The following is a 14,402-nucleotide window of genomic DNA, read 5'->3' as shown; positions in this document are numbered from 1 at the left end:
TTCACCCACATATTCAAGCTTCCATTCTCACCCACATACACACCCAGGCTCCAGTTTTCACCCACACACACTCCCATTCTCATCCACACATACACATTCAAGCACGTGCATAGCTTCCGCTTTCTCCCCCAGAGCAGGAAGATCAGCTGCCTCTCCTGCTGCCACCGGCCTCCTGCTATCTTCGGGCGTTGGGCGGTATGGCCCGCCGAACTTCCTGTCGGGGGGGGGGGGGCGGAAGCGCAGCGCACAACGTCCGCTTCCTCCCTCCCCCCCCAAGCAGGAAGATCGGCGGGCAGTACGGCCCGACGCCCGAAGATAGCAGGAGTCCGGTGGCAGCAGGAGAGGCAGCTGATCTTCCTGCTTTGGGGGAGAAAGCGGAAGCTGTGCGCGGCGCTTCCGCTCCCCCAAACAGGAAGTTCGGCAGGCCGTTTGGTCCGAAGATAGCAGGAGTCCGATGGCAGCAGGAGAGGCAGCTGATCTCCCTGCATTGGGGGGAGGAAGCGGAAGCTGCGCGCGGCGCTTCCGCTCCCCCCCCGAACAGGAAGACCGGTTGGCCATACAGCCGCAGCAGCGCTTCCCCACATGTGCCGTGATGGCGCGCGAGGCGTGGGTTCTCTTGTTCGCTGTCGCGGGGATGGGATCCCGCGACAGCCTTGCAGTTCCGGTGCCAGTTGGGTGGGCCTGGGTCTAAGTTGGGTGGGCACCTGCCCACCCAGGCCCACCCGTGGCTACGCCACTGCTCTATGGGTAAAGCGTGTGCCCTTTTTGCTGCCTGGTTGGGAAGCAATGCACTTTGCTACATTGGTTGGAGTTTTCTGCTCCCACCTTCGCCCTGTGGCATAAGAAATTGGTGGCCTTGCTGCTCCTGGAGTCACGGTCTATAGACGTTGGGTGGGTGGGTGGGGATTTTTGGAAGTATATTTTGGGGAGTATCTTTATAGCTCTTTAGAAACTATTCTGTAATTACCCTGTATACAAGCTTATATGTTTTCTTGCATTTGAGGTTCTTTGAAAGTTTCAATAAAATCTTTATGAGGAAAAAAAAAACAACTAGGGTCTTGAAATTCAGGCAGGCTGACTACAAGATAAGTAATAGGAATGGGTACAGCAGAACCTTTGCTCTATTACCCACTATTGGTCTCCTGTGCAGGTTCTGCAATGGGTTTGAATAGCAAACAGTTTTATTCACCGGCCTGCCTGAACAGCTATTCACCTCTGGATGCTTTCTGAATGCGAAATGAATGAATCAACCCTATAGTGCAGGAGTTCTCAACCTTTTTCCCATCGTGTCCACCCAACAGACAATGCTCATATGTATGACACACTGTTCATTACAATCCAAGGCAGACATTTTTAAAAAAATCCTACATATTACTTTTATTGCAAAGTATGGCATAAGGGAAAGATATGAGTACCCTCGCTGAACAGAAAATATATAAATAGTAAACCTCCCATACCAAAAGAGAACTAACTGATACACTCAAACAGTAACAACCCTACTTATGAAAAAGCAACACTGCATATATTACACCAGGATCTAAAACACTAATACACCTCCTATTAGGAAAAGAGAAACATCCAAGCTGCTATAGATCCCTACACAGAACCTACATGCTAGCAGCATACCTAATCTTGATCACATGGGCAGAACACAGACAAATCCTCATCTAACACATAATAAAGAGATCATATAGTATAAATATAAACGTGCAAACAAAAACTGAACTGTAAACTGCAACAAACCAGACCCTGTATGCAGTGCAACAATGAAAAAACAGAAACATCAACAGTCCTCATAAAAAATCAAGCAATATAAAATCAATAGTAGTAAAAGTACACTAATAAAAAAACCAAATTATTTCAAAACAGCTGATCAAGAGAACATGCAATAATTAAAACCTCAAAAAGTTTCCAGATACCAATAAAATATTTCAAAACAGCAGACACAAAAACCTTATTTATTAAAATTAATAAAGATCTAAAAAGCCTTTGCTTTTCATATCTGGGAACTTTTTATTTCCAATTTCCCAGAGATTGTCATGAATTAGCATGAAGAGAGGAGGGGACAGGGGTCATTTACTTGCAAATTTTTCCCTCTCTTTCTCACACACATACACATCCTCTTTTCTCTCTCACTTACATGCTCTCAATCCCACACACATGCTCTATCTCACTTACACATTCTTTCTCTCTCTCACACACATACTGTCAAGCAAAAACACATGATCACAATCGCACACACATGCTCTACCTCGCACACATGCTCGTTCACACACATACTCCCTCTCTTACATACAAGTGCTCAGTCAGAAACTCACACATGCTCGCTCTCAAACACACAAGCTCAATCACATACATATATGCATGTTCTCTCACACACTCATGTAAACAATCATACACATACACTCTCAAAAACATGCAATCTCTCTCATTTACACACACATGCTCTCTCTCGTTTTCATACATGCTCTCAATCACACACACACACTCTCACTTATGAACACGTGCTCTTTCTCATTTACACCAAACATGCTCACTCACTTTCACACACACATGCTCTCTCTCATTTACACACGTATGTATCTCACATACATGCTCTTTCACACATGTTCTCTCTCTCACAAACATGCTCTCAATCACACACTTACATGCTCCTTCTCACTTACACACACACACTCTCAGTTACACACATACAAGTAAATTTTAAAAGGTACGCATGTGCACCCATAAATGCTCAATTTTATATTGTGCATGCAAGTACACACATTCCATTTAAAATATCCCTACCACCTGCATATGTTTTAGAGCCTTTACATGCGTACTCACAAATGGCTGAGAGAGAGAGAGAGAGACTCTCTTAAAGGGGCAATTTAACACTCTCTCTCTATATATATCCCACTGTAAGAGTGGCACTTTCAACTCAGGATGGTTTCTTTTGGAGGGGGGCCAATGTTAAAAGGGCTACAGACCCTTGCAGGCTCCACAGACCAATGTAACACCACCTCCACTCCTCCAAAACTCACTCTGAGTTGAAAGTGTCCCTCTTATAGTGGGATATATAGAAAGTGTCAGATTGGCCCTTTAGAAGAGGCACTCTCTCCCTCTCTCTCTTTCTCTCTCCATTGTTAACATTTCCAGACTTGCGCCTCATCAGGGCCAGTAGTAAAGTTACCTGCATAACTTGGCATGCACTGCCATAGTCAGCCTTGCAAAATTCAGGGATTACCCACATACTTCCCAGCTTCTTAAAATTCACATTATTTGCATACAGCCCATATATGCATGTATGGGGTTATTTTTGCGCAAGCAACACTTTTAAAATCTACCTGCTAGGCTCTCAGTCGCACACATACACACAAGCTCTCTCACTCATTCAGTCACCCACTCACACAGCACAAGTGGTAGCAGCAGCCTCTCCCTCCAGCCACCACAGCCCCCCAAAAAAAGATGAAGAGTCCAAACAGCCACAGGGCTAATGCTGCTCCACCTCCTACTCCTGACCACCGACTGTCCTTTTCTTGCTCCAGTCCACGCTGCTCCTCCTGCTGCTCAGGGCCGACGCTGCTGGTACTTCTGACTGCAGCACGGACTCTCCTTCTTCAAGCCCGCCGCACGCCACTTCCTCTTCTGGGCCTTGGGGATGGGAAGAAGGAGAGGCCATGCTGCTACTGCCACCACTTCCACTAAATCAGCTCCTCTTCCACCCAGGCGGAGGAAGACTCCTGCACATCACGCAGAGGAGCAGAGGAGGGGGAAGGAAGAGCAGCTGGCTCGGCGGGAGACCAGAAAGCACGGTATCCTGTCAGCGGAAGATGTGACATACCTGCTAGTGCGTGGTGACACACTAGTGTGTATCGTGACACACCAGCTGAGAACCGCTGCTATAATGAATAATAGTTTCCTATTTACTTTCTCCGCATCTTTCTTGATTTGACAGACCTCTATCATATTTCTCTCCAGTTGTCTCCTATTGGAAGCTGAAAGGTTCTAATTTTTCATATTTCTCCTCATATGGAAGATGTTCCATACCCCTAATGATCTTTGTTTCCCTTTTCTGTATGTTTTATAGTTAAGATGGGATGACCAGAACTGCACACACGTTTGTCAAGATGTGGACAAACCACATGGGCTTGTGTAATGGCATAATGACAATTTTTCCTTTGTAAATCTTTCTAGGTATAGTCATGTGCATTCAGTGCATTTTGTTAATGTATTATTATGAAGCATGATCAACTTCCCTACAGTCCCTCTTCTATTTGTTTGCTAGTGTTACAAAGACAAGGACCTACAGCAGTCTGGTGTATGCTGGGCAGATACCAGAGTTGGACCCTGAGTTTCTGTGCCTGGGAATCATATTTGTAGAAACACAAGTAAGCCTTTGGTTTTTATGCTATAGTTTCTCAAAGCACATGGTAATGTGGCCAGGTGGTCTAAGGTGCTGGATTAAGGTTCTAGTCTCTTTGGGAGACTGGGTTTGATCCCACTGCTGCTATTTGATTTTGTGCCATGGGTTGAGTGTGACGCAACTAGTGCATCAGCACAGCTGCCACTGGCTAGCTGCTGTTAGGCAAAAGAGGAAGCCGAATGCGTTAGTCTTCCTCACTAGTGCATAGCCTCTTCACCACCAAGACTCCTGCGGTTCCTTTTCATTGCAACATGCTGGCAGCTGGAACTTTGTAGCTCCAGACTGAACCACTCAAGATTTCAGAGTTGCATGGACCCCGGAGACAATATGTGCAGGCCCACCAATGTATGAATACTCCTTGACATTTTGTCAACCATCCCCCACCTAAGGGTCAAATAATGCGAGCAGGCATGGGCTCCTGAAGCTGGGAGCCTACTTAGAAGAAGGCTACGCCAATGTAAAACCTTCATCCATGGACACTGCTGAACTTGTGGCAGCTTCTGTACCAATCAGCACATGATAGACGTAGATGAGAAAGTGGGACTGAGACTGCACAAAACTCTCCCACTATAATCCACTCGTGTGGGCTATTCAGTGACACCAAGGGACAAAGCAGAGTTGCTACGTCCTTTCAAGTCCTGTAGTAACGTGTGTAACCCCCATCCCAGGAAGCTCACTGTACTCCAATGGAGCCATACAAGAATTGTTTAGTCACTTCAGGGCTGGGTCACTCCGGCTAGATTGTTCAGAGTCTCTTACCCCCGGGGTCGGGATTCTTTGTTGGGGGGGGGGGGGGGGCGGACACATTTCTTTCAGAGCCCAAAGTGACAAGGGTGGCTTCTAGTAAGTTCCTCTCCTGGGGAGAGGGGCAATTACCCTTCCCTGTGTGTACTGTATGTGCCAAATAAAACACTGGAGCCACTGATTTAGTGTCCGAAACTAGTCTTTTTTGGTGATAAATCAGATGAAATATGGCACAATAAAATCAGTCCTCAGCACCACAGATTTTCTCAGATGCCATTCCTTTCCCTCTATCTGTGCATGGATCTCTATCAGCAGGGCCAGGGAAACATCCATGCTTCAGGGTTTTGTTAGGTGGCGTTCCCAGGTGAGTAGGGCATCCTGTTGGTGGGTAGGGAAAAACCCCCCTCCAATACTGGTAAAAATGATACAAAACACAATTTTAGCACAGAGAGTCTCAACCATCTCTATCCCCAGTGGCGAAGTCTCCAGACGGGTGTCCTCAAAGATCTCAAAGTTTTTAATTACAGTTAGTAGGTATTTCTTCTGCTATCTTACTCTCTCAGATGGGAGGGACCCTCTCAGGAACACAAAGATGTCAGTGTGGTCCCTGGCTCCAGGCAGGAAAAGGGAAAAAACTCTTCCTCCAAGGCAGCCAACAAAAATCTCATGGTCCCCAAATTAGATCCAAACACCAGAAGACACTGCAGGGGATCACCACCATTCCTCTGCTTCCTGGGCAGGTCACAGTGGGACAGATCTTCCCTACCCAGGTCCCCCCAAGATGTTCCCCCCAAGACTTCTCCCTGAGCAAACACCCTGGATTTCACAGTGCTATTATTTCAAAAGGTAAAAAAAATCCCAAAACAACCCAGGACAACCACACTGCACCCATTGTTCCCTCTAAGCTGCGTGTGTGCGCAGCCTTGCACAATTATTTTCACGGCCGCACACAGCTTTTACCCCTCCTGCGCAGGGATCGGATCGGGTAAGGATAAGCCATACTGCTGCCCGATCCAATCAGTGGGATCACACCTCCCTACATCCCATCCCAGGCAGCAGAAGTAACATTTATCCAAACGTCATCTCCTGTTTCCGTGGGGCCAATCTCACAGCTCTTGCGAGATCAGTCCCGCGACAGCAGGAGATGACGTTTGGATAAACGTGACTCCTGCTACCACCCACCCCACAACTTGGCAGGCCACCGCGGAGCCTGTCCCAAGGCAGCTGAAGAAAGAGGACATGGTGGCTACCAGCGGACCCCCATCCTGCTGGTGGCTGAAGACAAGGCACAGACACTGTGTGTATGTGGGTGGCTGGCTGAGAGCCTAGCTGCTGGCGTGGTGACTGTCTGTACGTGTAGGTGACCGTTTATTTAAGTGTGTGTGTGTGTGTGTGTATGTGTGTGCGCATGTGCGTGTGTGTGGATGAAAACCTGGGTGGGTGGGAGGGTGACTGCCTGTGTGTGGGTGTGGATGACTACCTGGGTGGGTGAGATCCTGTATATGTGTGAATGAGATCCTGTGTGGGGGCATGTGTGAGAGAGGCTGTACGTATGTGAGGGTTAAGAACCTGTGTGTGTATAGGGTGGATGAGTGAGAGGCTGTTTGTGTGTGTGTGTATGTGGCCGGGTGAGATCCTGTGGGTGTGTTTGTGGGTAGGTGAAAGGGTGTGTGTATGTGGGTGGGTGAAAGGGTGTGTGTGTGTGTGTGTGTGTGTGTGTGTTTGAGAAGCTGTGCATGAGAGTGGGTGACTGAGTGACAGCTGGTGTGTGTGTGGCTGGGTGAGAGCCTGTGTATGTGACTGTCACTGTGTGGGTGTGGAAGGAGGGAAGAAGACAGGTGGAGAAAGAAAAAAAAAAAGAAAAATACCCTGTAAAAGGAATTGGGAAAAGACCGGGGAAAAAAAAAGCCTAGGATCAACTGATTAAAAGAATAAGATCAGACAACAAAGGTTAAAAAAAATTATTATGAATTTTTAATGATTGGCATATATTATCTTTAGGAATGTGCATTACATACTATTCAACTGTTCAGAGTTTGGTTTCTTGGGCTTCTCATTTTATTTTTGTCTGCGTGTTTTTGTTTCTAATTTGTAGTCCCTTATTCTGATTTAAGTAAGGGTCTGTCTGTGCTCTGCATGTGAAACTGAGATGCAGTATTTCTGCTGGCATGTATATTTTCTGTAGAGCTTTATTCTGTTAACCCCAGTAGGTGGTGTATTAGTGTTCTAGAGCAGCGGTTCTCAACCGGTGTGTCGCCAAGCACCAGCAGGGGTATTGCGACTCCCAGTATCCCACTGCCCCACTTGTGCTTCCCTTCTCCCCAGGGGCGGGGCCAAAGAATGAAGAGATGCTGCGTGCCGCTGCCGGCGGCTGAAGAGTGGAGAAGCCTGTGCACCACTGCCAGAGGCCAGGCCAGCGGGGCCGAAGAGTGGAGAGACCTTGCATACCGCCGGAGGTCAGGCCTGCTGTGGCTGATAAGCAGAGGCCAGGCTTATTGGGCCAAACAACGAGAAGAGGCTCCATGTGAGCTTTTGTGTGTGTGTGTGTGTGTGTGTGTGTGTGTGTATGTGTGTGTGTGTGTGGTAGAATGGGTGCCTGGGTATGTGAGTGGCAGCTTTGTCTGTGTGTGGTAGAATGGATGCCTGGGTGGTGAGTGGCAGCTTCGTGTATGTGGTAGAATGGGTAAGTGAGTGGCAGCTTTGTGTGTATGTGATAGAATGGGTGCCTGGGTGCGTTAGTGGCAGCTTTGTGGGTTGTGGTAGAATGGGAGCAAGAGCATTTGTGTGTGATTGAGAGCTTGTAGGTAAGTGACAGAGCATGTGTGTGATTGAGAGGGAGCCTGGTCAGAGGTGATATGTTTCTGTGAGAGAGAGACAGACTGGTCAGGAAGATGACTGGTGTGTGTGTGTGTGTGTGTGTATGTGTGTGTGTGTGAGAGAGAGAGAGAGACAGAGACTGGTCAGGGAGGTTACTGGTGTCTGTGAGAAAGAGACAGACTGGTCAGGGAGGTGACTGGTATTTGTGAGAGAGACAGAGACTAGTCAGCGAAGTGACTGGTGTTTGTGTGTGAGAGACAGAGACTGGTCAGCAAAGTGACTGATATCTGTGTGAGAGAGACAGGGACTGATCAGGGAGGTGACTGGTGTGTGTGTGAGGAAGAGATACTAGTCTGTGTACGACAGAGACTGGTTGTGACTGGTTGTGGGCCCTAAGGAAGAGGACTGTGAGGACAGACCTTCAGCAACCACTGCTGCTTCTGGTGAGTGTTATTGGCCTGCAAGGGAAAGGAGTAGGAGAGTTGCTGGAGAGGGTAAGTAAAGGCAGCTTTTTAAGTTTATTTTTCTTGATTGACTGCCATTTTAATTATTGGGTATTATGTGATGTGTCTGCCGTTTTGAAATATTTTATTGATATTTGGACAATTTTAATAATTTTTATGAGTTTTTAATTGTTGGATGTTATTCTGTTCAGCTGTTTTGTAACATTTATTAGTATAGTTTTACAATTATTTCTAAGTGGGTATCTATCTATAGCAGCTTGGCTTGCTCCATTTTCCTAATAGGAAATGTATTAGTGTTTAGGGCCTGGTTTAATATTTGTAGTGGTAAATTACTGTCTTTTCATAAGGAGGGGTATTGTGCCTGCCAGTAAAGAGAGTTTGTTTTGCTTTTACTGAGATGTCATCAGATCCAGAATATCTTTTTTTTTGTATGGTGAGTTGCACGGGTAATGCCCTAGTTCTGCTCTGCACCCATTTTTGGGGGTCGAGGGGGTTCCTGAGGATGCAGAATGTACATTTACATTTTGCCTCATGACAGTAACATGTTCAGTGTGTCACGCATGTGAGAACCATCTGTCAGGTGTGTCCCGGCCGAAAAAAAATTGAGAATCACTGTTCTAGGACATGGTATAATATTTGCAATGCTGCCTTGTCATAGATAAGGCTGCTGCGCTTTGTGTCCCAAGGGGTTTGTATTACTTCTCAAACTGTTTGGCAGTGAAGGGTTTGCAGTTACTGAGATAACTGTGTGTGTTGAAAAGGAGAACTGAGTGAGTGTGATTGTACCTAAGAGTCTGGGGAGTGAATGAGAGGAATGAGAATGAGTGCGTGTGCGTGTGCATGTGAAAGAGTATGAAAGTGACTAGGCAAGTGTGAATGCATATGAGAAGGTTTGTGTGCATGCTGCTCCAAAGTTCCCTCTAAGGATGGGTTGTTGTGAGTGCAAAATTAATAAGCTTTTTGCATCAAAGAAAGTAGTACTCACAGAGTAATGAAACCATACATTTTTGCTCATGATCAAAACATTTTGCACACAGCAACATGATCCTTAGAGGGAACATTGCCTGCACCTAAAGGAGTGGGCTGCAAGAGTGGGACCCTCCACCCCCCCTTCCTGACCTAACCCAGGGGTCAGAGGCAAGATGGAGCCCCAACCTCCAGATAGGCCAAAAACTGTAACTCAAAGGAAAAACTCTCCAGCCTCCTCCAAAATTTCAGTCTTATACCACCCCCACCCCCCCGAGCTCTCTGGAGAGAGCTGCTTTTTAACCCTAAAAAGGGCACAGCCACTCCAGCCTCCTCAAAGGGAGGGGCTGCTCTGAATCGATCCCCCCCCCTCATTATTCCACACTAACAGGCCGATGCAATATAATGTGCTCAGCCGAGCCACCTGGTTAACCCGTGCTTGGACGCACATTTTGGATGCGCATCCACAACCCCTTATGTAATAAGGGGATTAGCGTGTCCAAAATGCACATCCAACCTCCCGCAAAGCTAATAGCGCTCATCACATGTGAATTCATGTTGATGAGGCTATTAGCTAGCAAAAAGAAAATGTGCATCCAAAGTGCACATTTTTACCCTCCGAAATTAACACCTGTCTCGGAGCAGGCATTAGGTTTTGAGGAGCTCCTAAAGTTGACAGAAAAGTAGAAAAAACTGCTTTGCTGTAATTCCTCCAACATAATTTCATGGTGATAATAAGTCAGAGAAACTTAAAAAAGGAATTAGGTAAAAAAAAAAATATATATATGTGCCCGCGGTCAGATTAGGAAAAGGGATGCTCAATTTTACAAGCGTTCCTAACCTGTGCACAGCCACGGGTTAGGAAAATGGATGCTCCTTAATTGAGTCACTGCCAGCCACTTCTCCTGGGCACCCGCTGTCCAGGAGGTGCTGGGGTGCACAATTTCCCCTAATGCCTCCTTTTTACCACAGCAGCCCATTTGCATGTTGCATGGAGCATGTTGCATGGAGCACGTTTTCCACGTGATGATATTGCATCGACCTGTTTCTACACAATCCCTAGCTCAAAGGAGATCCCCTATAGCACTACAGGTAATGTGCCTGGAGGGGCCAGTACACATGCAAGTGGTTAAGGGGATAGGCCAAGAATGTTACTGGGAGTCTCCAGCTACAAACCTGCCACAGACAACCCATGTGTGATGGTCATTTTACAGATGTCAGGACAGATGTGGCACTTGTATCCTGAATGGATGACAGAGCAACCCTGTTCTGGGAGAGCAAGGCTCTCCTCACATAGGAATGGGAACTGAAAAGGGACCCTGAAAATTGCTTATCCTCTCCACAGCCCACCAGGACACTGCTCCTGAACGGCCATCCAACAATGCAGTTGAAAAAACAAACACAATGTAAACTTTATCATATGAAATATGTGCAAACTGACTAGAAAGAATGAAAGGAGAAATGCCAAGTCTAAAATTTCATCAGCTGCAGGTTGGTCTCATTGTGGGTCATGGCTTGGTCTTATAATCACATCAACAGACACATAAATTTACTTAAAGAGAGCTGCTGAAAACTTATAAGTTATCATTGATGAGAGATTCCATCATCAGAGAAAATACAAAAAAAAAGTTAGAATTCAGCTGAACAGGAGTAATCTTTTTTTTTTTAATAGAAAGTGGCGGAAACTGATTATTAGAAGACGAATATGTCAGAACTTAAGAACCAAATGACCCATTTAGTTTGCCCGATTCACTTTCTGTTACAATGTCATAGACCCCAGGTGATCCCAGTCTTTCCCGAGGCCTTAATTAGGGGTGGGTGAGAGGGGCTGGTGCCCATGGCACAAAGAGCCTTGGGGGCAGAAAAGTGACTGAAATGCAAGCGTGTGCCAGCAGCAGATGAAAAGCCAGGAAGAGTGCAGCTCTCTGCCTACCATCTGGGATGGGAGAGGGGAGAGAAGAGAAGAGAAGGGAAGAGGACTGGAGATTAGTGTGGGGGAGGGGGGTGGAGACCGCGAGAAACAGGGATCAGGACTGGGGAGGAGGAAAGTGGGCACAAACGTGTTTGCTTGCCCCTGGGGGCTAAAGCACCTCGTGATAGTTTTGCTCTTTCCTTGCACTTCTTCACAACTTCAATGCTTATCCCATGCTCTCTTGCCTTCTGATACTGATTTTGCCTCCCCCAACTCCACTGGGAGGCTATTCCTAGGCATCCCCCACCTTTTCCAAGAAGAAATATTTAGTGATCTTAATTATGAGTTCGGCCCCCCCTACCCTGACTTCTTGTTTTAGAACTTCCTGTTCTACTAAGCAAGGTTTTCTTTTTGTGCATCATTTCTACCTTTGAGGAATTTGAATGAGACAATTATAGTATATGTTTAGGGTCTGGGATAATATTTTAGTAGATTTCATATTTGCTAGTTCAAAATGAGAAGGGCCAGTCTGCACCTCCCCATCCCATACTCAAGCACACTGATCTGTGCTCCTGTTGACAGGAACAGACTTTAAAGCATTTTTAATCTTGCCCCATTATAACTTCTTGCTTTGCATACTTTGGATGCATAAAACAAATTATTTGTACATAAAAATAGCTCTGTGAGGAGTGAGTGCATGGGCACATGCAAGCCTCATTCACAGGGGTGCTTAAGAAACCCTGCATTGATTTATTTTAGCATTTTAAAAATTCCCAGAACAAACAGCTGCTTGCCTCTGCTTGCCTGCTTCCTCTCAGACCCTCTTTTTTTTTTTTTCCTCCTTTCTGCGTAGATCAGAGATTAGTGCTTCTTCTCCCCCTGGTTTGTAGGGCAGCAGCAGCTGACAGACACCTTTCTGGTTTATTATTCCATTGGTGCATGGGGGGGCTGCGTTGTCAGTGGGCTTTGGAGAGATTTATCCGTGTGGCTGGTACACGGTGATCTGTTTGTTCAATAACGCTTGGGAGCACAAGTGAGCTCTGTATTAAGGAGAAGGGGGCTCCCAGGGCTGCTGGTGGCTGAGGCAATCCCAGCTTCAGAGAACCCCTTGGCCAGGCGAAGGAGAATCAAGGAGACCGGAGACACCACGAAACAGCTTTGTTCCTCAGTCCTCTGGAGAGCCTTTGATTTCATGGGGATGATTATATTTCTTCTTGTCCACTCAAGGATGAAGCCCAAGAAACAAGAAATTGCCCCTTTCAGAGTCTTCACAATGGATCACCTCCAAGAAAAACCACCATGAGTTTTTCTGGGTTTTGTCGGGGGAGGCTCTCTTATAGAAACAACTTACTTAAAAGAAAGAGGAAAAATGAAGCCATGCATTGTGGAAGAGGGAAGCATACTGAAGTCACAATCTGGTTTCCATCAGTTCTTTCCTGGGCTGAACTAACATTTTTAATCTTTTGGAAAAGTCAAAGTCGACTCTTGACTAAGACTGACAAACTGGGACTTTGAGTTGAGGTTGCAGAGAAGGAAGTGAGCTGATGGGGAGTTTTATTTTGTGTGTGGGGGAGGGGGGAGGGAGAATGGGGGAGTGGAGGAAGGGAAAGAAGGAGCCTAGAAGGGGGCAAAATACTTTTATCTTGAATTCTTTGCAAAGCCAAAGCTGGGTTTATCCTCCACAGCCAAACGCAAAAGAAAAAAAAAAAACATCAAGATTTATCATCTGAGTTACAAAGACTGTCATGGACCAGTGCAATTTTGCAAAATTATATGTAAATGACCAATGGGAGGGCTCTTTTTTTTTTTTTTTTTTTTTTTATGGTGGTGGCCTTTGCATTCTCAAAGTTAATCCCACAGAGAAAATCTACTTAGCAAAAGAAAGTTTTGTCTAATTTGGTTAACAGTCGAGAAGTGAAAAATGCTGAATATATTAATCATTGATATGCGCAGGGTAACACCATATCTGCGATGCTTGACTGCCAAAAGGAATTCAGACCTGCTTAGTGCTCAGGAGGGGAAAAAGTGACAGCCTTTCGCCCCGACTTGTATGTGTTACACTAGCTGAAATGATTTTAAAATGCTTGCCGTGGTTTGAAATATTTCCAGTAACACACTCTTGCGCCTTTAGCCAGTCGTGTTTGCAGGATTTACTTGCAAAGATATTTTACTTTCATTTTGATTCTTTAAATGGGAACCCTGCACAAAAGCAAAATTCAGCGCTGGAAGGTTACCTTACCATCTTCTGCTATTGTAAAGCCCATCTTGACGGAAACTTTTCGTTCCAGAAATATTAGCAATGAAGTTATATTTAAAAAAAAAAAAAAAAACAAACCCCAAAATCTTCATTGTAATGAAGATGTTTTTGTTGCTCTGTTTAAATAACAGAGCAGATACTTACAAATTGTGGAGCAGCCCTACTGTGACCTCCCAGCCCTGGGTAAACAATCCAGGGTCAGGTCGTCTTAAACCGCAGCTAGCCCCGGGTTTTCCAAAGATTTGTACTATAAATACACACTGGGGGAGCTTTGGTAAACAGACACCATACGTTCAGTTAGTTTTCTTGCCATTGTGATTAAAAGGTTTAGGGGGGAAAAAGTAAACTATCCTTGTAAACTGCAGACAGTGCAAATCCTGCATATTGGCCAGCTGTATTTTTTTTCTAATGAAGAAACTAAAAGCAGATTTCTCTCCTGGAGGGAAGGGGAAACATATCGATAATTTTGAGTCTTTTGAAAGAACCCTCATAGTGTTTGTTTTTGTTGAAAAGGCTCAATTAAATGGTAAGAAACAGTAAATGGCAAAATGCCATTCCAGTATATTCGTGTTCTATCCGCAAGTTATCGCTAGCTCTACTCGATCTGCTTTTATTTTCCTAGAATGCTGTGTTGCTCTAGAAATGAGACGATATTTATCGGGCAAGTGCTGCGTACACCAAATCCAACCCAGAATGAAACTGCAGGAGGAAATGCAACGTTTTCCGTGCAGTTGACTTTTTTTTTTTTGGGGGGGGGGGGGGGGGGTTCACTATTTTCCAAAACCTTTCTACAGTTCTGACTCCTTATGGGAAGAGAAAAAAACCGGAGGAAAAACT

This window comes from Rhinatrema bivittatum, chromosome 1 (assembly GCF_901001135.1).
Source record: "Rhinatrema bivittatum chromosome 1, aRhiBiv1.1, whole genome shotgun sequence".
Lineage (NCBI taxonomy): Eukaryota > Metazoa > Chordata > Amphibia > Gymnophiona > Rhinatrematidae > Rhinatrema > Rhinatrema bivittatum.
The sequence above is the reverse complement of the archived record's forward strand: the minus strand, read 5'-3'. Positions refer to the sequence as shown.